The sequence below is a fragment of the Myotis nattereri genome (assembly GCF_964212035.1).
Source record: "Myotis nattereri genome assembly, chromosome: 5".
Classification (NCBI taxonomy): Eukaryota; Metazoa; Chordata; class Mammalia; order Chiroptera; family Vespertilionidae; genus Myotis; species Myotis nattereri.
The window spans coordinates 99549279-99573921 of record NC_138080.1 but is presented as its reverse complement, the minus strand read 5'-3'; positions in this window follow the sequence as shown (position 1 = coordinate 99573921).

Sequence of the window (24643 nt, the reverse complement as noted above, 5' to 3'; positions counted from 1 at the left end):
TCAGTGCCAGGTCACACAAACTTGAGGGTCAGAGCCTACTGTAGGCGTTAAGGGTTGAGTATTATGAGTGGGGTAGATGGTTATCATGAGTCTGAGATCAATGTGTTAACCTTAAACTGACAGTTGAAGCAAGACTCCAATGCTTATGTGGAATCTAATAAAAAAAAATAAAGTGATGAACACAATGGAACCAGAACCATGGATACATGGAATAGACTTGCTGGTGCCTGAGGGGAAGGGGTTGGGGTGACTGGATAAAGAAGCTAAAGGGATTAACTAAAGAACATATATGCAGCCCTAGCTGGTTAGGCTCAGTGGATTGAGCATCATTCCATGGCTTAAAGAGTCATGGGTTCAGTTCCCATCAAGGGCACATACCTTGGTTGCAGGCTCAGTTTCAGGCTGGGACCAGTAGGGGTGCATGCGGGAGGCAGCCAATCTATGTGTCTTTCTCACATCGATGTTTCTTTTTTCTCACCCTCCCTTCTATTCTCTCTCTCTAAAAAAAAAAAAAAATCAATGGAAAAATATCCTCAGGTGAGGACTAAAAGAATTTTTTAAATAAAAAATAAAATAAAGAACATATATGCACACCCCATGGACATGGACAAAGGCCAAAAGAGCGGGAAGTGGGTATAGGTGGGCAGAAATTGGGGAGTGGGGGGGAAAGATCCCAATGCTTAAGCTAATTTGGCATTCAAATATCCAAGTGTCATGGGACATAGGCAAGACTAATGGGTAATTTCAGGGCAGTAATATATCCTTCTCACTACTTCTTCCATCTCACATGCATGGGTATGTGTACACATACGTTTTATCTGTAAATATTCCCCCAATTCTTAAAAGATTGAATCTTCCAAACGACAGCTTCCCTTTATGTCTTTGTTATGTACATTTAGTCAATTTAGGAAAAGGAACTAAACTGCTCTATCCATTCACAATAGTATGACCAGTTATGTTTAGATAAGTAACTTGGAAACAGAGGCATAAAGCCAAAAGAAGTAAAATTATTTTTTAAATATATCAAAATAGGTCAGTAGCAGAGTACAAGTGAAATTATAAGTCACATGAAAATAACAGGAGGTGTGTGGCAATGCATTTTTTAAAAAATTGGGTAGTCCGATATTAAAACAGTCTCTCTCAAGAGGGTCAGAATTTCCAAACTCTATAAGACTTTGAGATGAATTTATATTGACAGATAACAAACTGTTCCGAGTAGCCTTCCAGAACTTCCAAGTAGGGTGAAGGGGGAAAGAGTGAGAAGGAACTGAGGCTCCCACCCTACCTTCCTAATTGTCGTAATTTTATTGTTTTACACATCGAGCTCCTTGTAAAAATTCCACTGAAAGAAAATAAATTCCATTTAGTTAAAAAGAGAGGGTTGATAATCAACGATTTCAATGACTGAAAACTTGTAGAAGTTGCTTCTGAATAACGCTGAAAATTGGATGAGAAGTTTCTAAGATTTATCATGAAATTCAGCTCTCCGGGATTTATGTTGTTGCATTCTCATAACTCCAATAAATGTAGCCATAAATTTTTAAAGATGTGATAAAATGTCGGAGGGTATTTGAAGAAAGCACTCCATTTTTTTTTTGGGGGGGGGCACAAAATTCCTGATCCCTGTATCAAGAATTACTGAAGATTGGTAAATGAACTTATTTGAAGGGTGCAAAATCACTTCTTTGTAAGACAAGAAAGCCTTAGAAAAGATTATCTTCCTTATTTAATGTCAAAACCAGAATGCATAACATGTCATGTGAAGTTTGACTCAGATGCACCCCTAAACCAATTTGAAGAAAATTTGAACATTAAGCAATGGTTGTCTTCAATGCTCCCAGCCTATCCTTCCACACATTTATCCTTTTCTATGATGGTCCTTTTCCTTCACATCTGCCACCTCCATACCTGCCCATCAAAACCTGCAACCAGTCTTGTATTTAAATCAATATTTTTGTTAAAAACATATAAAATTAGCAGAGATGTGTTCAAGTGCTTAACTTACCAGAGATATCTGCCTTTTTAAATACCAATGAAAGTTTATACTATAAAAATAAAGGTCCTGGGCTTTTAAACATTAAATGAGGCATTTTGAATGCTTCTAAAAAGCAGAGTATAAAACTATAAAAAATGCTGAGGAGTGTGGGAAACAAAAAGTCAGTGCCACTTTTAAGATACCAACTGAAACAAATCACATCTTAAGTTCAAATATGGAGCGTGATTTTATCATATGATTAATAAATGCTTCTTCTCACTGGTCCCTCAATGTACATGCTTTATCCATTGAAAACCCTTAGCTTATACTGCAAACCCTTCCAGGATACGCCTTACTATAGCCCAACTAGATAATAAGAATAATGCTAACAACAACAGCAGATATTGAGGAGGATTTTATCAAGAGTTTATCATATGCCAGAAACTGTTAAATGATTGTCTGGACATATCTCACTTCATTATCCTAAATGGTTTGGTAACAGAACACCCTTTATAGCTCCCCTTTTTATCAGCAAGGAAATGAGGACCATAGAAATTAGATATCTAGCCTGTGGTCTCAAGTTACTATATGACAAGGGTAGAATTTAAACCTAAATATCTTTGACTCCAAATTACTCAGAAACATAAGTCCTGTTTCCATCCTGATGATCTCTTTGACCACTTTGAATTGAATACCTTTTCTGAATTTCTGCACTGTGTTCTCTCTCCCATTACTCAGTCACTATCTGAATTTTAACCTCTCTCACACCTGTATCTTACTTTACAACATATACATATCTATTTGTGCATATAGAAACAGCAATGGGCAAGCCTTATTGATTTCAAGATATCACCTATTTTCTCTATTAGGAATAATTTCTGGCTTTTTATTTTATCATGCTAACCACATTTATAAAAGTTTATGTCTATGTTTTGTATGGTAAATATAGTTCAACAATTATTAATATTTAATTCAATGATTAAATTGTTTGAATATACACAAATAGTATCTTACAATTTTAGAGTTTTTAATTTCATTCAACTATTGGTTGCCTAGATGATGCCTCAAGTTCAGACATTATGTGTTGAGAAATGCTTTATTTAATTATTTACTTTTCCTTTCATTCCAGCCTCTTCTCCAGAAATAGCAATTCTATATAACAAATGCCTAATATGCTAAGTGTCCAGTCAACCGGTCAGCTGTTCAACCAATCCAAGTGTAATATGCTAATGAAATGCTAAGGCCCCTCAACCGCTTGCTATGACATGCACTGACCACCAGGGGGCAGACGCTCCAACTGGCAGGCTAGCTTGTTGCTGGGGTCCGGCCGATCGGGGACTGAGCAAGATGGGCCAGACATGCCCTGGAGCTCTCCCATAGTCCCTCTCCAGCTGGCCAACCTCCCGCATCCTTCCCTGGCCCCGATCGTGCACTGGTGAGGTCCCTTGGCCTGGCCTGCACCCTCTCACAATCTGGGACCCCTCAGGGGATGTCGGAGAACTGGTTTTGGCCCAATCCTGCAGGCCAGGCCGAAGGACCCCACTGGTGCATGGATTTCTGCAACAAGCCTCTAGCCTTTATAATAAAAGCCTAAGCAACTGTCACGGTGGAATGACTAGAACAACTGGTCACTATGATGCACACTGACCACCACAGGGCAGATGCTCAACACAGAAGCTGCCCCCTGGTGGTCACTGCGCTCCCACAGGGGGAGCACCACTCAGCCAGAAGCCGGGCTAATGGCTGGCAAATGCAGCTGCCACAGCGGAAGCCTCTCCTGACTCTGGGGCAGCAGGCGCAGCAGGCTGGGATGAGCATGAGTGGCGCCCGGCCCCAATTTGGGCTTCTCCCTGGCCGCCTGCTGCATGGCACACTGCTACATCCCCCGAGAGGGTGCAGGCCGGGCTGAGGGACCCCCACCCCAAGTGCACAAATTTCGTGCTCCAGGCCTCTAGTTATTTATATGTTGGAATTTTACTCGTTTTAATCTATTGATGTTTTTCTCACTATTTTTCCTTTTTATTTTCTTTCTCTGCAACTTGAGATTCTCAAGTTCATCCTCCATTGACTTTCTGATCAAGCTCTCTGTAGTATATTCTGTCCCTTTCACCCTGTCCCCAATTTTATATTTGAGTGAAATATTCATTTTCTAATATTCATGTTTGGAATACTCACTTCCTAAGTCATTCATTTTTTTTTTTTTTTGCCAACTCTATCTTTTGCTTTTTGTAGTTATTTTTTAGTATGTTTCTGTCTCTTGGATATTTTATTTTTCATTTTTTTGTTGAAAACAACTTATAGGCTTAATGTTGCTGTCATGATTTTTTTTATGTGTGTTTATTAATCATAAAAAAAGAAGCCCTAGTTCTTCTGCCCAAAGAGAAGAGATGCTTCACAATGCACGAGGATGGTTTCCCACATTATCTCAGCTGCAGAGCTTCTGGGTCATTCACATGAGCAGTCTCAGGACCTAAGAGCTGGTGGAGACTGTAGGGTCCTCATATCTGGGCAGACTTAGGGAGCCAAGTGCTGCTTCTGGATTTGACAAAACTGCTGGACTCTCCTTTCTTGTTTTCTGTTTAACCTGACATCAACTCTAGATAGATGGTTGACTGTGTGACCCTTGCTTCTGATGACTCTGCTCCATGGATTCCAGGTGAACTTCACTACATCAAGGGCATACTTCAGCCAGTTCCCAGTCTCCAGTGGCCAGGTATGCCCTTGGAGAACTCTCCCAGAACCCTGATTCAAATTGCATATAAAGGAGTTCTAATGGGAGGATACACATCTATCCCAGTTTTTTTTATTGTTTTCCTGGCCTCTAGATTTTACAAACCAAGTTACTGAATATTGACAGTGTTCTGTACAACCTCTAATGAAAGCCATTCACCACAGTCCTTTTTGTCGCTATTTTCCTTCAGTCTGCCCCTATGTTGTGTATGCATGACAAACATTTATATTTAGCATATGGCCTACATCCTTCACAAAATTCCACAGCTAAAATAGATTTTCTTCTTTATACTTCTTTAATTGTTTTGTTTTAGTCTGGATTTAGTAGGATGACATTAGGATTTTATGTTACTCATAAATCCTGAGCTTATGGATTGAGAGGGCATAGTAAATGATCTGGTAACCTAGCTAAGCAGTTAGCATAAACTTCATAAAGGAAGTCTAATTACAGAGGGAAAAGGTATTCCAGTTGACATACAGAGCAAGGAAAAGAACTGATTTAAAAGAAGCAACATTTGGAAATTTTAGCAGGTAGGAAGATAGCAGCAGGGAAGTCTGTAAGCAGGTAACAATCTTTCACGAAACTGGAGAACGGTCAGACCTCAGCAAAAAGTGGCTTAAAACTGGAATCTAGTTGCCACTAGATGCAGGCCATGACAAGTCAATTTTCCAGAATGGAAGTAAGAATGACTTATTACAGAATACTGACCTAAAGTATCTTAATTCTTTACAAGTAGGGTCGTGATGACACTGATAGATTAGGGAGAGAGGATAACTTAGCTTGGGAAGAGGGATACAGAGACAGACACTGATAGTTTTCTGTAATATTATCTTCTGAGTTACTGGAGTCCATGTGATAAGAATCACAAACAACTTTTTAAAGTATAGTACTAAAAAGAACTTGAACTTCTCTTGTTTTATCCAATAATTCACTTCTCATTTTCCAAATGCTGTAATGCTTCTTATATATGACTTATATTCTTTACCAAAAAAATGCAGTTCTTCATCACTCAAATTTCTTCTGCTTATTTTTATCATCTATAATGCACAAATTGACATTACATTAAGAAAATATTCTCTATCACATAAATGAAACAGCTTGCTATTCCATATGAACAGAAGATTTATTTTATGTTGCATCAATACATAAATTTTAATGATATGTTTACAAATGGTTACATTTTCTGTATTTTTTATTCACTTTGCAAGTATTTTTGTGTACTACGTGAATGCACAATTCCATATTAGTAATTATGTATTGGATTATAAAATAATTAAAGATGCAATTTCTAGACTCTCAAGGGCAAACAACACTGAAAGATATATAGTATGAAAAGACAAAACTATATAAGAACGATTATTATATTGGTAAAATATAATAATATATAATAAGAAAAATATGACTCCTTCTAAAGCATGAAAAATATTGACATCAATAAAACAAAGAGTGAAGTGAGTAAATAATTTGCATGTGGGTGTTGATGATCCCGCTGATGTTTTGAAATGACTGCGATCTGAGTTGGACAACCAGAAAGCAAGCTAGGAAAATCTGATTATTAAAATATTGAAGTGAGGGCTATATCAAGAAAAAACTATACAAAAATGATAGTGATAAGGAAAAAAGCATTTTATGCAAGTAATTGATTAAATTTTAAAATGGCAATGAGGGTTTCCAAAATTGTGTAATTCTCTAACTTTGGAGATACACAATAGGGATCCTGTATAGATCCTGCCTTTAACCCACCAGATCATACATCTAGCAAAATTTATGTTGTTATTAAACATTTAAGAATAAATAAAATATGTTAGTTCATGGTCAATTAAGAAAGCCAAGCTATTCTAGGTATTTTAGGATGAAAATTATTTAACATAGAGTATTAAGTGCCTATAAGACTGCTCAACACATTGTAGGCATGAAGGTCAGGGGAGGTCTTCACGAGCCCTGCAGGAATCATCCCCTAATGGTCACAGCTCTTTGTATTCATGCGAGAGGTGGTTCACTGTGAAAAGCTATAGGCTGATGTGAAATTTACATCTGCTGAAACCCACAGTTGCCTTTTACTGTCAGACCAAGTAGTCTTCCAAACCTTATGTGAGTAATTCTCATTGGAGGACTCAATGTTGATGGGGATTTGGGAAAATATTGTTCCTAGGCTTTCAACCATGTGACTGTAGCATAGAGGGGGCAGATATGGAACTGAATATTGATAGGAAATCTGATAGAGCAGCCTAAGAATTAGTTGACTGCTGAAGGCTAGGTTTCAAGGAGGATGTGGTTCAATATGGTTGATTCACCACAGAGCAGGCTGAAGAACTAAATTTTATCTACTTACCCAGTAGTAATCAGGCCTGTGGAAACCAGCAAAGGAATCTCTAAAAGGTTAATTGTAAATGTTTTGTTTTTTAATTGATTTTAAAGAAAGGCAGAGATTTGGGGTTGGGGGGGGGAGATAGAAACATCAATGATGAAAGAATCATTGATGGGCTATCTCTTGCATGCCTCCTACTGGGGATTGAGCCTACAACCTGGGCATTTGCCCTGACCAGAAATCAAACCGTAACATCCTTGTTCATGGAATGACATTCAACCACTGAGCCACAACAGCCAGGCTAAAATTTTATAATTATTTTTTAGTGAATTGATTGTGAAAGGAGATATAATAAGGATATGAATTTTCAGTGGTCATTAGTTTAATGTGTTAGCCTCACTAGACTAAGGGGTTTCTTGCTTTGATTACAAGTTCAACTGAACAAAAAGGGGAATAAATAAAAAGTTGGATGTTAATATTTTATTCATGTTATTTATCTTTATGAAATTCCTTTATTTCTTAATAAAAGTATTTAATAAATAAAAGTAAAAAGTACTAGATAGAAGTATTTCTTACTAAAAATAATTATCAATATTTGCATATTTCATGGCAGAATGGGGACTAAGATTCAAAATAATTAACAGAGTAATAAGAATGAAGTGATTACTGACTAATCAAAGGAAAACAATTTTTTAAAAATATATTTTATTGATTTTTTACAGAGAGGAAGGGAGAGAGATAGAGAGTTAGAAACATCGATGAGAGAGAAACATCGACCAGCTGCCTCCTGCACACCCCCTACTGGGATGTGCCCACAACCAAGGTACATGCCCTTGACCGGAATCAAACCAGAAACCTTTCAGTCTGCAGGTCGATGCTCTACCCACTGAGCCAAACCAGTTAGGGCAGGAAAATAAATTTTATTTTAGTAGTTTTTACATGTAGTATATCATGTTTTATTACAAATAATTTGAAAAACTCAGAACATTATATTCATTCACCAAACAATTTGGGTAACAAAACTCAAATAAAATGCAATTTGAATTTTAGGAATAGTGTCCATTAAGAGAGATGTTAAATAAATTACATGCTATACCATTTATCCATTAAAAATAAATACTGTTAAGAGCAATAAGAAATATTTACTGTGTGCTTACTTTGTAGAACACAATTTGCTAAGTGCTTTATCTGCATTAATTCAATGAATAATTTAATAGTAATATTAATATTAACTATGAGTTTATAATATATAAAACATCTTAAAGAAAATATATTTCTTAAAATTCATGATAAATATTAAATGCTAGAGACCCAATGCATAAAATTCGTGCAAGCGTAGGCCTTCCTTCCCCTGGTTGCCGGCACCGGCTTCCCTCTATCTCCTGGGAACTGGGCTTCCCTGCAGCCCTTGGCAGGCACCCGGGACCTGGACTTCCCTCTGGCCCTGGCTTCGTCTGCAAGGATGTCCGGAATGACATCCACTCTAATTAGCATATTACCCTTTTATTATAATAGTTATTTTATAAATTTAAAAGCAAAAAAGAGTGATTACATGTCTGTCATATTCCTCAGTTTTTCCAACCTTCAAATGCTTAATTAGTTCTAGCATACCTAGGATCTACTAGATTAAATATTGATTTGTGTTATAAACAGAAGCCACGTCAAAATAATTATGATTATAAGAATTTTTGAATTTATTCTACATAGATTTCTAAAAAGAAAGGTATGATATCAACTGTACTAGAAGATAACTGATGTTTGAAGCCATCTTATATCTTTTTATATTACCCTTTCCTTTGCATCCATAATTACTTATACATGTCCCCTTTGCCACAAATCTAAGAGTTCCCACAGGATTTATTCCAATGGTTCTCATCTGCAACCCTGAACATATATAACATCCTACACTGCCTGTGAATAGCTTAACCACCTTTGTAAGTTCAGAGACAACAAATCAATGCATGATAAATAACACCGCTTCTCTTGTGACTAAAAAATGGGAGGTTAAACTATTTCCCATTATTACTAGCAAAAAATAAAGAACATTTTCTGCTTTTGAAATTAGATGTTGGTTTGTCTTCTTGACAGAATATAAGTTCATCTATAGAAGACATTGAATGCATTCTTAGTAAAATTGTTTCATAATTGTCTAAATCGGCCCTTAGAAATAAATATAAAAAGACTTTATATGAGTTCTCTGTAGTAAGTATTTAAACCACTTAATATGTCTACAAAGAGTTATTTAAGTACTAAGTATATTATGTACAAAGTTAGACTTTATTGCTAGTATGTGGTTCTTGTAAGGTAGACAGGTATGCAAGTGAATAAACATATCATAAGTTATTGAGTGTTTTCAATATTATAGGAACAAATACAGAAAAATTTAGAAATCAATTACAAAGGTGTATCCATGGTATTAGTAAGTGAAGTGGTGAGTACCTGACACTGGGAAGGGTATAATGAGGGAAAAATTGGACAGAATGTCATTTAAACTGGGTCTTGATGAATGAGTAGAATTACAGTAAATCTATGTGAATTACAAAAGAAATTGTGTTGATGAAATATCCTGTGTATATTATAATTAGAGACCAGAGATTGAAGCACAGAAATGCCAGGGTGGGAAATCCTACATGCTGGGTTTAGCTGTGGACAACCCTGAGTGTCAACATTGGGCATTCATAATTGATTTGGCAAGTAAGAGAGAAAAATTAAAGGATTCTGAGCAGGAAACCAGACCAGCAAAAGAAGATGGGAAGTCTACTGGAATTTTTAGTAATAATACTAAAATACTACTTTGGTAGTTTAGGTAAGAAGAAATGAAACCCTGAACTGAGGGTAATAGTCATATAAGAGGCTGGATAGCTATTAGTAAAATGGTGTAACTAATTTCCCCCAAGAAACAACTCAGAGAACAAACATGCTAAAGAAAAACATCTATCTATACTAATAATAGAGGAATATGCAAATTGTCTGGGACACCATCACATAATGACCGTTCAGCAGGCTGCATCCCCACCCCCTGCTCAGGCAGCTGCAAAGCCCAGGGTAGGTAGGATAGGATATGATAGGAGGGTATAAGAAAGGAGAGGGAGAAGAAGGGCCGGCCTTCATGCAGACAGGCTGAGAGGAGAAACAGAAATACAAAAAGGGAACAAGAAAAAGACACAGGAATGGAAAAGGGAAGAAAAAGTGGGGCTGCACGTGGGACGAGGTGCCGGGAGCCGGTCCATGCTTGCTGTTTCAAGGGACCTGGCATATATGGCATACTGTTCTTAATATGTTTGCTCACCTTCTTGGCACTATGTGTTTTAACCAAGGTCTCTGAGAAAGGTTGTTTCCCCAGGTAGGGATTTTCCCCTGAAGTTAGGGAGGGAATAAAACCTCTTAACTAAGTGCCAGGTGGGTAATTAATCACTTTAACTATGAACAATCATGCTTAAGCTACATAATCTTTACTTCCTGGAATGGAGATCAGAAACGCCCTAACCTTTGTAATAGAGATTGATAGGATTGAATCAACTGGTATAAATACAGATGTAACAAGAGAGAGAGAGAGACAGAAATTGGCACAGAACCTACACAGAACGTTCTCTAGAGACAGAAGAACTTCGCTGGAGAGAACATGGCAAAAGATCCTGGACAGAAACTGGCCTCAGAACCTAGAGACAGAACCTAGCGAGAGAACATGGCAAAAGATCCTGGACTGAACCTGACTACAGAAATTGGCAAGAGAACCTGACTAGAACCTGGTGACTGAACCTGGCTGGAGAACCTGGACAGAACCTGGCTGGAGAACCTAGCGAGGGAACATGGCTACAGAACCTGGCTGGAGAACCTAGCGAGGGAACATGGCTACCGAACCTGGCTGGAGAACCTGGAGAACCTGCCTGGAGAACCTAGCAAGAGACCATGGACACAGAACCTGGCTGGAGATCCTAAGCAGAACCTCTCTGGAGATCCAGACCAGAATCTGGCTAGAGATCCTGGCTAGGCTGCTGATCAACTGAACGCTGCCTCTATGTCATTCCTTCTTCGCCGACTCCGTCCACACCTTTGGGGACCCCTGGACCTGCTGGGGTTGGACCCCGGCAACAAGGTGGTGACTGTGACGGGTGCAGAGCAGCTGCGCCAAGCGAGGGGTGGGGTGCAGGTAGCACAGAGCGGGGAGCCCCTCCCAGATACAGGAGGAAGGTTGTGGCCCCCAGCGCAGGCCATTGGGATGGAGTGGTGGATAGTCTGAGGCCCTCGGGGTGGAGGCACTCCTGATCCATGGCAGCAGCACCCGGGCCACGCGGGCCTCAGCCACCCTTGCTGGGCTGGGTGCCCCACGCTGGGAGGGGAGGCACAGCTTAGCTGGGGCAGAGTTGGACACTAAGGAGGGTAGCGCTTTTGTCCCTGAGGGCTGGATCCCAAAGACACTGGCCAGGGTTAGGTTGGTGGTGCATTAAGTGTACTTTGTTGACTAGAAGTTGGGGTGTCCCAGGCATGGAATAGGAGGAGGACGGTGGTGGGGAGGCCGGGGCAGTGGGGGGTGGCAAAGGCCTGGCCTGGGCTGGGCCCTGGGCTGGGGGTTAACACCTCCTTAACAGAAGCTTTAATATCAAAGTGCACTCAGGCAGGGCTGGAAGCAGGTCCCAGAGAAGAAAGGATAAGGTTTAAAAGAGAAACGAGTGAACACAGCTGGGGGTAGGGGGAGTAATAATAGGGAAGGAGGGAGGAAGGCAGGGTTCAGGCTCACAAAGGAAAGGAGAATCGGGGGCTGTGGGGAGGGGGAAGGAGTAAGAAGGAGATAGACACAAGGAATGAATGGAGAGAAAGGAGGAGGGAGGGAGGGAGAGGGGCCGTGGGAGATTCAAAGGGAGGGAGTTGAAGAAAGCAGGAAAGAGAAGGATGCTAAAATGGGGTGAGACCAGGAAAATAGTTAAATAATAAGAAACAGAATTTGAGAGTGAGGGGAGTTTAAAAGGAGTTAGTAAGAAAATTAAGTACAGGGTGATTTTTAAAAAATGTAGTAGGATGTCCACTGAGGGCTCCCGAACTGTGTAAGGGCATCTGCTGCGGCCTCCCCCCATGCACAAATATCATGCACCAGGCCTCTAGTATATATATATAAAAGCCTAAGCAACCATTACAACCGAACGACCAGAACTATCAGTCACTATGATGCACACTGACCACCAGGGGGCAGATGTTCAATGCAGGAGCTGCCCCCTGGTGGTCAGTGCGCTCCCACAGGGCTCACCGCTGGCGAGCGCAGCTGTGGCGGCAACTCCACAGCAGCGCTACCAAGCAGCGGAAAGCACAGCGGGCCAGGATAAGCACGAGTGGTGCCAGCTCAGGCTCCTCCCTGGCCGCCTGCCTTTTGGCTCACTGCTACATCTCCCGAGGGGTCCCCGAGTATGAGAGGGCACAGGCCAGGGTGAGGGACACCCTCCTTCCGTGCACGAATCCATGCACCGGGCCTCTAGTACATTATAGGAAAGACTAGCTAAAGAAACTATGTACATGAGTGTGTGTGTACAATATATTTTTCCTTTTGCTCTGAGTTCTACTTTTTTCCATTTTGGTAATTATCAACTTCTGTGCACTACAAAAAGAAAAATTAACTTAATTAACTTGTTAACATTCACAAAAATCATCAAGGGTATCTGTGTGAAGTATGTAAAAAAGACCACATAGTCTCTCAAGAAATGTTCCTGAAAAAAAAAAACACACACAAAAAAAAAAAACAGAGGAAAAAGTTCTTGTCAGGAATGCCTTTTATTTCTCCTACAGCAACATTAATTATGTTGTCGGCTAAAGCCACAAGAATGAGATAGGCAGAGGCAATCGGATTCTCATCTTGTTTAAACTTGTCAGTTCCAAAATGAAGTCAAGAGTTAGTCAGAGAAAATGGAGAAGGTCTCCTTCCTCATTTAAAGATAAATAGGAAGTCCAACTCCCCATTTTTTTTTAAAAAAAGGAGGGTTACTTTCAGAAGACACTTGTCTCTTTTTAAAAGTATTACTAATTCAGTCCCTCACACGACTCCCAGAAGCTGAGAGCACGTTTTTCATCAGTAGACGCTCCCAGCTTCAGCACTGCTATGCATCATCTGTTGTGCCTTTGACCCTCTGTGGAAAGACAATGTATCCCTAACGTGCTAAGAGCCACTGAGACTTACAAATTTTTAATCTGAACTTTTGCTTCAATCCAGTGTTTTTACTTCTCTGTGCTGCTGTTTCCTGTGGCTTGCTAGGCAACCCTAAGGCAAGGTCATTTCAATAAGCATCTACTTGTTAGAACCCTTGACTTACAAAATGGGCTTGGCCTTTAATATACGTATCAGGAGGAGAGAAAAGGAGCAAAGGGGGAATTTGGGGAAAGAGCAAAGGTAAACCAAGTGTGACTCAGATTATCACCTCCTGAAGGGAGGGTTAGAGGGTATGGCATATGGATGGTAACAAAGAGGCTAAGGGGACAAGAGGCATGTGATTGTACCAGGGATCAAACACTCTGAAGGTACCAGGTACCAGGGAGTTTAAATACAGACACTGTCCAGTCAATACATGCTTTACCTTTGAGTTGTGAATATATGACTTTCCCTCTCCCCAAAATAAAGCCTTTTTTTAATCTAATTGGGTGTTAAATGAGTGGAATAAAAAGAAAGGGTTTTCCCCCCCATTTTCCTAATATAATGTTTTATCCCAAATAAGGTAAAGAGATTCAAACAATCCCTTGTTAAAATTAGCTGGGATAATGCTTTGGAAAACCTAATGCATGAATGATTTTATTATTGAGATTAACATATTTCACCAAATTGTACTCACTATTCCACTTCCACACTGCTCTAACTTACACACACACACAACACACACACACACAATTATATTTTTGTATCTTTATTGTTGAAAGTATTACATAAGTCTCCTTTTCCCCCCATTGACCTCTTCTAGCCTGCCCCCGCCCCCCACCCCTTCACCACCCTATTGACTATGTCCATGGATTATGCATATATGCATACAAGTTCACTGGTTGATCTCTTCCCACCCACTCGTCCCTGCCTTCCCTCTGAGGTTCAACAGTCTGAATTATATATGATTTTAAAGTGTGTTATTTAAAACATTTGTTTAAGTGCCTTTTCATAACAGAAGCTTAGATACACTAGTAAGTATTGGTATTAGGGAAAAAAATTAATCACTCAATATATAGAATTGTATACCTGAAGCTTATATAATTTTATTAACCAATGTCACCGCAAATTTTTCAATAAAAAATTATTTTAAATGATCACTTGAAGCCACACATGTGCTTGTTCTATGATTTTTTCTGACAATTCAGTGAGACACAAAAGTGTTATCACTTCCTAAATTCAGGTTCAGGCACAATGGCCTGGAGATAACAATTTCTCCATGATCTTCTTCATAACCTGAGTCTTAAAGGTCAATTAATGATGGCAATAGGAAATAAAAGGCAACAAAACCAACAAAAAAGTTTTGTCAACTCAAAAAAAAAAAAAAAAGACTTGTCTTGATAAGTAACAAATAATCCTGATTTTTTAAAAGTGCATTCACCAATTTTTCTAATCTCTTTAAAGTTTTTCAATGGTTCTAAATTAAATCCCTTTCACCCTTATCTCTTTATCCATCAGAAAATCCGAAGGGTATTTGGATTCAGACATCCATTGCGCCAAAGATCTTTCATTACACAGCACAAACAAGCACTTTTATTGAACAGGAACTCAATTACTTAACCTAGCTTCAGGTTTCATTCTACCCTGCGGCTTCTACCCTAACAGAAGCCCACTAATCTCTTCTGATGGACGTTGCTACATATCAGTTCTGATACACAGAGATGATTCCGAACCTTCTTGTAGAAAACCACTGATTAAATAAACTGAGATGCCCATCTCAGCGTCCTTGGACCAATGAATAACAATGAGAAAAGTGCGAGCAGATATGGACCCTTCCCTCCTCTGGGTGAGGCCCACCCACAGAGAAAGGGGAAAGAGGAGTATCTGCTCTGAGAAAGACCAGCGTTTACCAAAGTCCGGCACCGACATTGCCTACAGTTTTTCTAGTTTGTTTCCGCTCTTTAAATGACTGTCATACTCCCCGCATTTTGCTAGAAGAGAAGGAAATCAATCCCTTAAAGCTCTCGTACCTTTGTTGCTATCGTTCTTTTTCAACATATTGATAAATACTGTTAGTGACTTGACCTTTGTGTCAGTAATTCTCAGCCCTGACTGCATGGGAATAAGTCAGGAGCTTCTAAAGAAGCCTGAATCCCATCCCTAGAGATGCTGACTTAATTCATCAGGGCAGGGACCTGAGATTTATTGCTTTTTTAAAAGCTCCCCAGATGATCATAATGTACAACTAAAGTTAAGAAGTGTTGCTTGGTATAAATAGCAACAAACTAAGTTGCTAATTATTATATTAGAATTATTAAGAGGTCTTAGGTATCATTTCATCTATCTTCATGTATAATTTAGGAATAAATTAAAGAAAAGCATCTGAAAAGTTACATAGATAACATGTTGCTACCTCACAAGAAAGTCTTTTTCTCTGGTTTCCTTTTAACACCAACGTTTCAGACAAAGTCCCCAAGAGACTTCAATATAATATGTACAAGACTGCTCATGATAACACTGTTTATATTAACAAATAAGTAATAATTTAATGTCCACCAATAAGGAACTGAAATTAGAGATTATAGATATACGGAGATTATCTATACATGAAAGAGAAAGGGTTCAAAACAGGGAAAAGGGAGAATATCTTCAGTGTGAAATATTTTTAGTATGTACCTATGTTCACATATGTACACTTAAATGCATAATACCTTTTTAAAGGATACTGTAATAGTGCTTTCTAGAATTTGATTTTTAATTTACACCTTTTAATTATTTCTATTTTCTAAGTATTTGCAGGAAATATTTCATGTATTCAATTAACAGATATTATTTGGATCCTGAAATAACAAAACATTTGTGTTTTCTTTTTTAAAGTTTTCAGTATCTTCCCAATACTGATATGACATCTGTTGCTTACCTGCTTTTCCTTGTGCTACTATTCAGAGTAACTCGGATGATGCTACCAGTCTTCATAGGACAGCCCTTTAGCTGTTTGAACAAACACAATAATGTTTTCCCTTTGTGAAAACTCAATTTCTTCAATTCTTATTCACATTCCTTCAAAGACTACATCTTATGTGCTTAGTATTAATGTGCTGGTGATATTCAAGGATATGAAAATCATTTAATAAATTCCTACCATTAAGAAGTATATAGTCAATCAAGGATATGAAGTAAAAATGTTAAAAAAAGATAAAATACAGTAATTTCATGACAAGTTAATGTATAAATAGAGGAAATGAATTCACACAGGGGAATCTACTCTTTCAAGATTGGTGGCGGTAAATAGAAGCAGAGTAAAGTTGATTAAAATGGAATGCTTTTTTTCAAAACTCATTTTTCACATTAACAAAGCCTTTTTCTGTGTTATTTTATTTCAATTTTATGACAGTACCAGATATTATCATCCCTATTTTATAATTACAGAAACAGAAGCTCATGATATAATGACTTTCCTCCTCTGAACATTATTCCATTCATCAAGGTTGCTCTACAATAGCTCAGAAAAATTATAGACCCTTTCTGAATGTGGTCTGATCAATGCAGAGGCAAGTGGCACTACTAGGTCCATTGAGGTTAACACTGACACCTTTAAAAATTTGTTTTATAGTGGAGGGAGTAGGGGGGAGGTCAAAGAAGGAAGTAGGTATGTGGAGAAATGAGCAGCTAAGCCTGCCTACAAGAGTCAATGACCACTGCAGGGAGGGACAGCAATGGCTTGAACTGAGATTCGGAAGGCAAAGGGGACTGCTTCATCCCACAAGGAGGAAGCAGTACAGCCAGGAACAATGCACATTTTGACACCTGGGGTGCTTTCATACTGTGTGGAGTTGCAAGCACAGGAACAAAGAGACACATGGTGGGGAGGTTAGAAAGGTAGACGGAAGACCAACTATTAGTGTCTTGGGAATTTGCATTTGACTCTCCTGGAAATGGAAATAAAATAGTAACTCATTTTATGGCCTGGAAAATATCGTGTATTTGCTAAACTTAAAAGGAATGAAAATATGTATAATAGAGACTCTCTCAGCTAAAATGAAATGTCCCCATAAGTATTGGTAGGTTTTAAGTTGAAATGACAATTTACTTTTGTACTTTGAACTACCTATGTGGAACATAGTCATACACTTTTGTGAGAAATGATTGTCTTTTACATTAAGTTATGCAGGGAAGAGTCAACAGGTGCTTAATATGACTGCTTGTGGTTAGGATCACTTTCACATTTGTTTTGCTATATTTCCTTCAGAACATTCTAAGTCAGTTAATAAAAAATATAGCATGCTTCCATTAGAAGTCATTTATTGCAGATTGTTTGTTGTGATTTCTTCGCTTCAAATGTCTTATCAAATGAAAGGCCATGTCTCAGCTTCTCCTGAACAATTTTGAGCATTAACTTCTATAGTACAGACGTCTATTGCATATTCTAAAATTGGGATCCCTACAGGGAATAATGGGAACCCATGATAAGGAGTGAAAATATGCAGCAAAGTGTATGAGAAAAGAATTTTTTATTTCAGCTTCATTATTCTTTAAGACAGCATGCTGATTTCTTCTGATGGGAGAACATTCCCTAAAGGACACTAAATTTAGGCTTTTAAACAATAATTTTGTTCTCTGAAATGCTAATAAAACACTCATTTTTGAGACTAAAAAAGTATGGGCTAATAAGTAATTTCAGACAATAACATAACCAAGTGATTTATTTTATATTTGAAATATGAAATCAAAATGTTTTTGTGAGTTCCAGGATTAGGGATTATGCTGCTTACTTTCATTTGATAGAAGTATAATTTATAGCATTAGTATGTAGATTGATTATGATTGTTTCATGTTTTATTGTCAAATTTCCTTGGCTAATAAAGCTATAGATAATGAAGCTGGTAGATGAGATCATTTTCTGGGGTTTTCAAGGTCAATATGTCAATTAAGACTGCGGGCTAATTCATTAGTACCGGGGAAAAAATGAACGTGCTGAGCCTGAGGAGATTGCAAGCCTGGGATATCAGACATCTGTACTGACTTGTGACAGCCTCAAGTTCTCAATTCTGTGAAGTGATTTAGAGGAGCAAATTATTTTTCCACTAATTTGACAAAGATGAAACTTTCTAAAACTGCATAATATAGGTTCAAAGACTGGTGCATCATGTAAACCAGTGAACCATGATACATACATTGAGCAAAATTCTCCAAGTATGTATGTGTTCTGTTTCATATAGCATCATCTTGAATTCATTTCATTCATTCATTCATTCATTCATTCATTCAGCAGTGGTTTATAATTTACTGAATACGTACTCTGTACAAGGTCCTGTGTTAGTCACTGGGAGGCAGCTATGGTCTTCACTCTCACATAACTTATAGAGAGAGATTCTAAGTAATCCTATATAATAAAAGCCTAATATGTTAAGTGTCCAGTAGTCCACTCAACCAATTAAAGCATAATATGCTAATAATATGCTAAGGCCACTCAACCACTCGCTATGACATGCACTGACCACCAGGGAGCAGATGCTCGGACTGGTAGGTTAGCTTGCTGCTGGGGTCCGGCTGATCAGGACTGAGTGAGACAGGCCAGATACGCCCTGGAGCCCTCCCATGATCCCTCCCTGGCTGGCCAACCTCCCGTGTCCCTTCCCAGCCCCAGTTGTGCACCGGTGGGGTCCCTCAGTCTGGCCTGTGCCCTCTAGCAATCTGAGACCCCTCAGGGGATGTCGGAGAGCCAGTTTCAGCCTGATCCCGCAGGCCAGGCCAAGGGACCCCGCTGGTGCACAAATTCGTGTGCCAGGCCTCTAATTAAGAACATAATTCACTGTTATTAAAGTTGGCCTAAATGGCAAAAAAGAAAAGCCCTTTATGATGTGAGAGCACACAATTATTATATAGTTCCTTAAAAATGAGAAAAACATGTGGTCTGAACATATACCTGGAATAATTTATACATATCAGTATACCAGTTGAATATAATTAAGTGTTTATTTAGAACCTACTATATTCCATTCATTCTGTGGATGCTAGTATTCAAGGAAATCATACAATGTAATTGGGAAAATAGGCACAGACACAGCAAAATGTTAAAAGCTATGGAAGCACAGATAAAATGGTGTCCCCTGAGAATTTAAAAAAAAAAAAGACTTTAAGAGAAAACTTATTCATTCACTTATTTAAATCTTTATTGGACATTTATCACATTCCCAACATGGTACTTAATGTCAGGGATTTGTATCAATAAAACACAACCCCTGTCCATAAAGAAGTAAATATCTAGAGCAGTACTCTCAACCAGGGTTATTCCCCCCTCAGGGGACATATTGGCAATGTCTAGAGACACTTTTCTTTGCCACAGCTGGGGAAAGTGTGCTACTGCTCTCTACTGGAAAGAAGCTAGATATGCTTTTAAACATCCTACTAGGCAAAGGACAGGCCCCCACAACAAGTAATTATCCATCCCAAAATGTCCACAGTGCCAAAGCTGAAAAACCTTTGAGAATCATAAAGAAATAGGTAATCAAGTACATTGCACTATTCTTTGTGTTGAAATGGGACTGTGTTTTAAAAGACTCAAGAAAGTAAAGACTAGAGTTTGATGTATTAAAAGGGATATGCAAAGAAGATAATTTAGGTTGGTATACAATTATTACAAATTATGGTGACATCCTGGAAAGGTCTGAACCAGGGCTATCAAAATGAAGACAATAAGGTTAATAAAAAAAATGGATGTGAGAGGAAATTTGAGAGGTAAAATAAATATTGATTTATTGAGCAATTATGTGGTAGAAATTTGGGGGGAGAAAGCTCAAGCAGAGGAGTCAATGGTTTCCTTAAGATTTGTTTAGTTTGGCTGATATAATAGATGGAGCTAATATCAATAAACATCAGAACAAAGGAAAAGGAGAAAGTTCTAAGGAAAATCACTGCTACTAATAAAAACAATAGTTACATGTTATTAAGTTTCAGACAGAGTGCTAGTCACAGAAAACATTACATTTGTCATAACCCTTGGTAGGGAGATTGGGCGATTTAAAGTAAGTACTCTTATCCACAATTGTTAAGACAGAGTAAGAGATTAAATAAATTGCCAAGGTCACATTGCTTATTAATGGCAATATGCAGACTCCAACTGAGGTTCACCTCCTTCTAAAGCCACAGTTATCAACCTCTATGCTCTATTGGATAGGCAAGAAGGAGATTGGACAGACAATGCAGAGTTTTCACATTCTGTATCTAGATTGCCTGGGTTCTACAAAAAGCATAAACTTGATGTAAAGGCTTGTAAAATAATAGTATATTAGGGAAGCAAAAGTGAGGGGGAATTCAAGTGAGTCATGGAGGTAGAGAGAGCACACACTCAATATTAAGTGACGCATACTCACTTGCTTGCTTAAGAGTCTAGGAGGCCGCCTGACACTTTTCTTTGTTACAACTGGGGAGAGTGTGCTACTGCTATCTCCTGGTTCACCAGTCGATACTGAGCATACACCTATGAACCAGGAGTCACGGTTCGATTCCTAGTCAGGGCACATGCCAGGGTTGCAGGCTCCATCTCCAGTGTGGGGTGTGTGGGAGGCAGCCAATCAATGATTTTCTCTCATCATTAATGCTTCTATCTCTCTCTTCCTCTCTCAAGTCAATAAAAATATTTTCTTTTTAAAAAAATAAGTCTATGAGGTCACCTGAACTATTACATTTCAGGATGATCCATGTGGGGGGAAGAAAGAGAAAATATTCACCACCTCTCAACAACATTAGTAAAAATATTTGCTCCAAAAGCTTTAAGTCTCCTGCCTTTTCAGGTTGCTCATGCAGAGATACCAAGTGGGTCTTAGTGACAGCAGAGATGTCCTGGAGCAGTAGGCAAGAGGAACACAACATGGGCAGAAGACAAGGCATTGTTGAGTTGTAAGAATCAATAGCAAGAAAGACAATACAAAATAAAGGGCCCAGTCCCTGAGACACACGCACTGGGAAGCTATGCAATGGTGGGTAAGAAGTAGCTGAAATATCTGGTCTCTGCAAATCCCCAGCTTGTCGCTTTTCTTAAGCTACTTTCCCTTCCAGTGTTTTCATTTCCTCGTCTCTAAAATGGAGAAATCATAGTTCCTACCACTTTGAGGGTCGAAACATTTAATATATATCAATCATTTAAAACAGTGCCAACATAAGCACCAAATGTAGTGTTTGCTATTGGAATCATCGCCATCATAATTGTTGAGGAAAAAGAAAATCAGCTTCTATTTTAAAATATATTTTTATTGCTTTCAGAGAGGAAGGGAGAGGGAGAGAGAGATAGAAACATCAATGATGAGAAGAATCACTAATCAGGTGCCTCCTGCACACCCCACGCTGGGGACTGACCCAGCAACCAACTTGGAATCAATCCTCCTGATTCATAGGTCAATGCTCAACCATTGAGCCATGCCAGCCGAGTGAAAATCAGCCTCTCATATCCAGGAACCAACAGCAAGGCCTTGGAGCTGTAAGGAGCTGAGGGAGCACCCACAGCTGAGGACATAATGTTCTCTTGTTAAATATAAACCATCTCACAGAAAACGCCAGATCCAATAAGGTCACTGTGACCACAACGATGTGAAACACAAAACAAAACAAGACAAGGCCACTTCAAAGTCACGCTTAAGTACAGACAAAAACAAGGTCGTGTACAAACTCAAAATACCAAAAGCAGGCTGACATGAAGGACTGGTCTTCTTTACCAATTAGAGCTTTAGCCTCAGTTTTTTGTTTTTTTTTTACTAATATTTACTCATGTAATTTCTTTCTTCTAGAGAATATACATTAAGATATTCAACCACAGATTTATGCACGCTACCTAATAGCTTCCGACCCAGAGCCAAGTACCATTTCCTTGCACCACTATCAAAATCACACCCAACACAAACCCAAATCCTCTAAGTTCTTTCTAAGATCCTCCGAGGAGCCTCACAGCTCCATTCGTGTGTTCTCCCTCGTTTTAATGTAACGGGCAGGAAGTTCAACTTGTTCAACTGAAGGTGTATACTTGGTGGACTTTGGTTGAAGGGCAACATCAACATCAGCAGCATCATTATCATCACCATCTCTAAAGCTGAAGACATTAGGTTAGCTACATGTTTGTGAAATTTTACCATTTAAGTTATAACTGAAGCCCAAGTGGAACAAGAAATTACAGAAGCGCCAGACCGGTTTGGCTCAGTGGATGGAGCGTCGGCCTGCGGACTGAGGGGTCCTGGGTTCGATTCCGGTCAGGGGCGTGTGCCTTGGTTGCGGGCACATCCCCAGTGGGGGGAGTGCAGGAGGCAGCTGGTGGATGTTTCTGGCTCTCTATCCCTCTCCCTTCCTCTCTGTGGAAAATCAATAATATATATTGATTAATATATATTAATATATAATATATATATAAAGAAATTACAGAAGGAAAGAATGTTATATAGCAAAAGTGAATTGCCAACAGCTGAACCAGAGAGAATACACTGCTTTAAAGGAGCAGTTCAAACAAAGAGGATTAATCATTTTGTTTGATGACTGAATTTATGAATAGTCATATAGGAGAAGAAGTAAGAGAGTTAAACTTATAAAAAAAAAGAAGACAGTTTTAAGAATGTCATGGAGGTCCCAAGAGCATGATTCAGAAATGTCCAGATAAATAAGAACTAGGGAAAGCCCACTGGATCTGACACACAGGGAGTATGATAGTCAATAGTCCAAATAGTATTTGAGCAAATGGAGGAAATAAAAGCCAGATTACTGTGGGGAAAGTGACACATGGTCATGGGGAAATCCGTCATTATTAAGTATGAATGTGAACAGAGATGGGAATTTAACTTGAGGGAAATGTAGGGTTGCTGGGAGGATTAATTGGGAGAGTGTGAAACAGACATTTTAGTTTGCTTTAAGAAAAGGTCTGTGGGAATGGAGGCTTTGCAGATCCAAGAAAGTGAGGGGAAATTTAGTGAGTTAAGATCCTCGAGTAAATGGAAGGGGAAGAGATTAAAAAATGGTTAGAAAAATAAGCCTACAAAGGACTAAAGGCGTTTCGTCCTCTGAAATTGGAGAAATGAAACGAAAATAAATATTAGTATAGCTGAACATGAAGGATCTGTCTTAGAAGGTAAGAAGAGGTAGCTAAGGAGTTTCATCACTGTTGACTTCTGTTTTCTCAGTGGGGAAATAGTCTAAGATATCTGTCAAGAGTAAGTGTTAGGAGCTTGGTAACACTGGTTCAGTCACAACAAAACAAGGAACTGGAGCCAATAAGCAGAAAAGGAAAAGACTGGCAGGCATTATTAAGAATGCAGTTAAGAAAGAAGATCCTATGACCCTAAAAGAACTGATCAGCATGGCTATGTAATGTTTTTGTAGCAGCCCTCAGCAGCTGAGATGGGATGGGGCTAATCAAATGCTTGCACAGGTTCCTATTCTCAATGGCAAATTGTCTGTTGGATGACTAAGAGAAACAAACAAACAGAAAATAGAAAGTCTGATGAGAGCACAGTTGAAATGAGTGATGATTGAGTCTAGGCTAGGTAAACACGGAAGCCAAGTCAGCTACAGACTGACCCATGAATGCAGCTCAAAGTTCTAAAGGTCACTGGCGATAGGGGATAGAGGAGCCAGGTGGAGGTGCAGAAGGTGGTGAGAAAAATGGGAAGGTCAACAGCTAGCTCCATAACAGTGCCAGTGAGGGTATTTAAAGGTTGGAAGGATGGAGGGTTTCAGATAAAGAGTTAAAGATTTTGAAAATAAAACAATTTTGATGGATAGTAAGATGCATAGGATGGTCTACAAATCTGGCCATGAAGATGGATAGGGCAATGGGGGGAAGTGATTAGAAAAGAAAGGTTCTAGCACCCTAGGGGTCAGGAGAGGCATTACATGTTCACATGAGACACGGTCTAACAAGATTACTAAATACTAGAGATCCAGTGGATGAAATCTGTGCATGGATAGGCTCCCTGGGCCTGGCCAGCGATCAGGGCTGGTCAGATTCCCTGCCTCCCTGCCTCCTCCTTCCCTTGCTCCCTCAGCACCCCACCACCATCACTGGTCACCAGCCATGTTCCATGGGCTCTCTGACCCCTGCCCCAGTAGTCAGATTAGTTATCGTATTTTCACAGGGAAAATAGGATTCTTACTATACCATCTTATATAATCTTATATAATAAAAGGCTAATATGCAAATGAACTGAATAGCTAAATGACCAGTCACTATGACGCGCACTGAGCACCAGGGGGCAGACACTCAATGCAGGAGCTGCCCCCTGGTGGTCAGTGCGCTCCCATAGGGGGAGCGCCGCTTGGCCAGAAGCCGGCGGTGGCGGGAGTCTCTCCCACTTCTGTGGGGCTCCCGGACTGCGAGAGGGTGCAGGTCAGGCTGAGGGACCACCCCCTCCGAGTACACAAATTCCATGCATTGGGCCTCTAGTAAAAAATAAAAAGGAAAAAGAAAACTATTTTAACATTCCATAGTGTAATTCAGAAAACTATTTTCATTAAACCATAAAGAGAATTATTTTTACATAA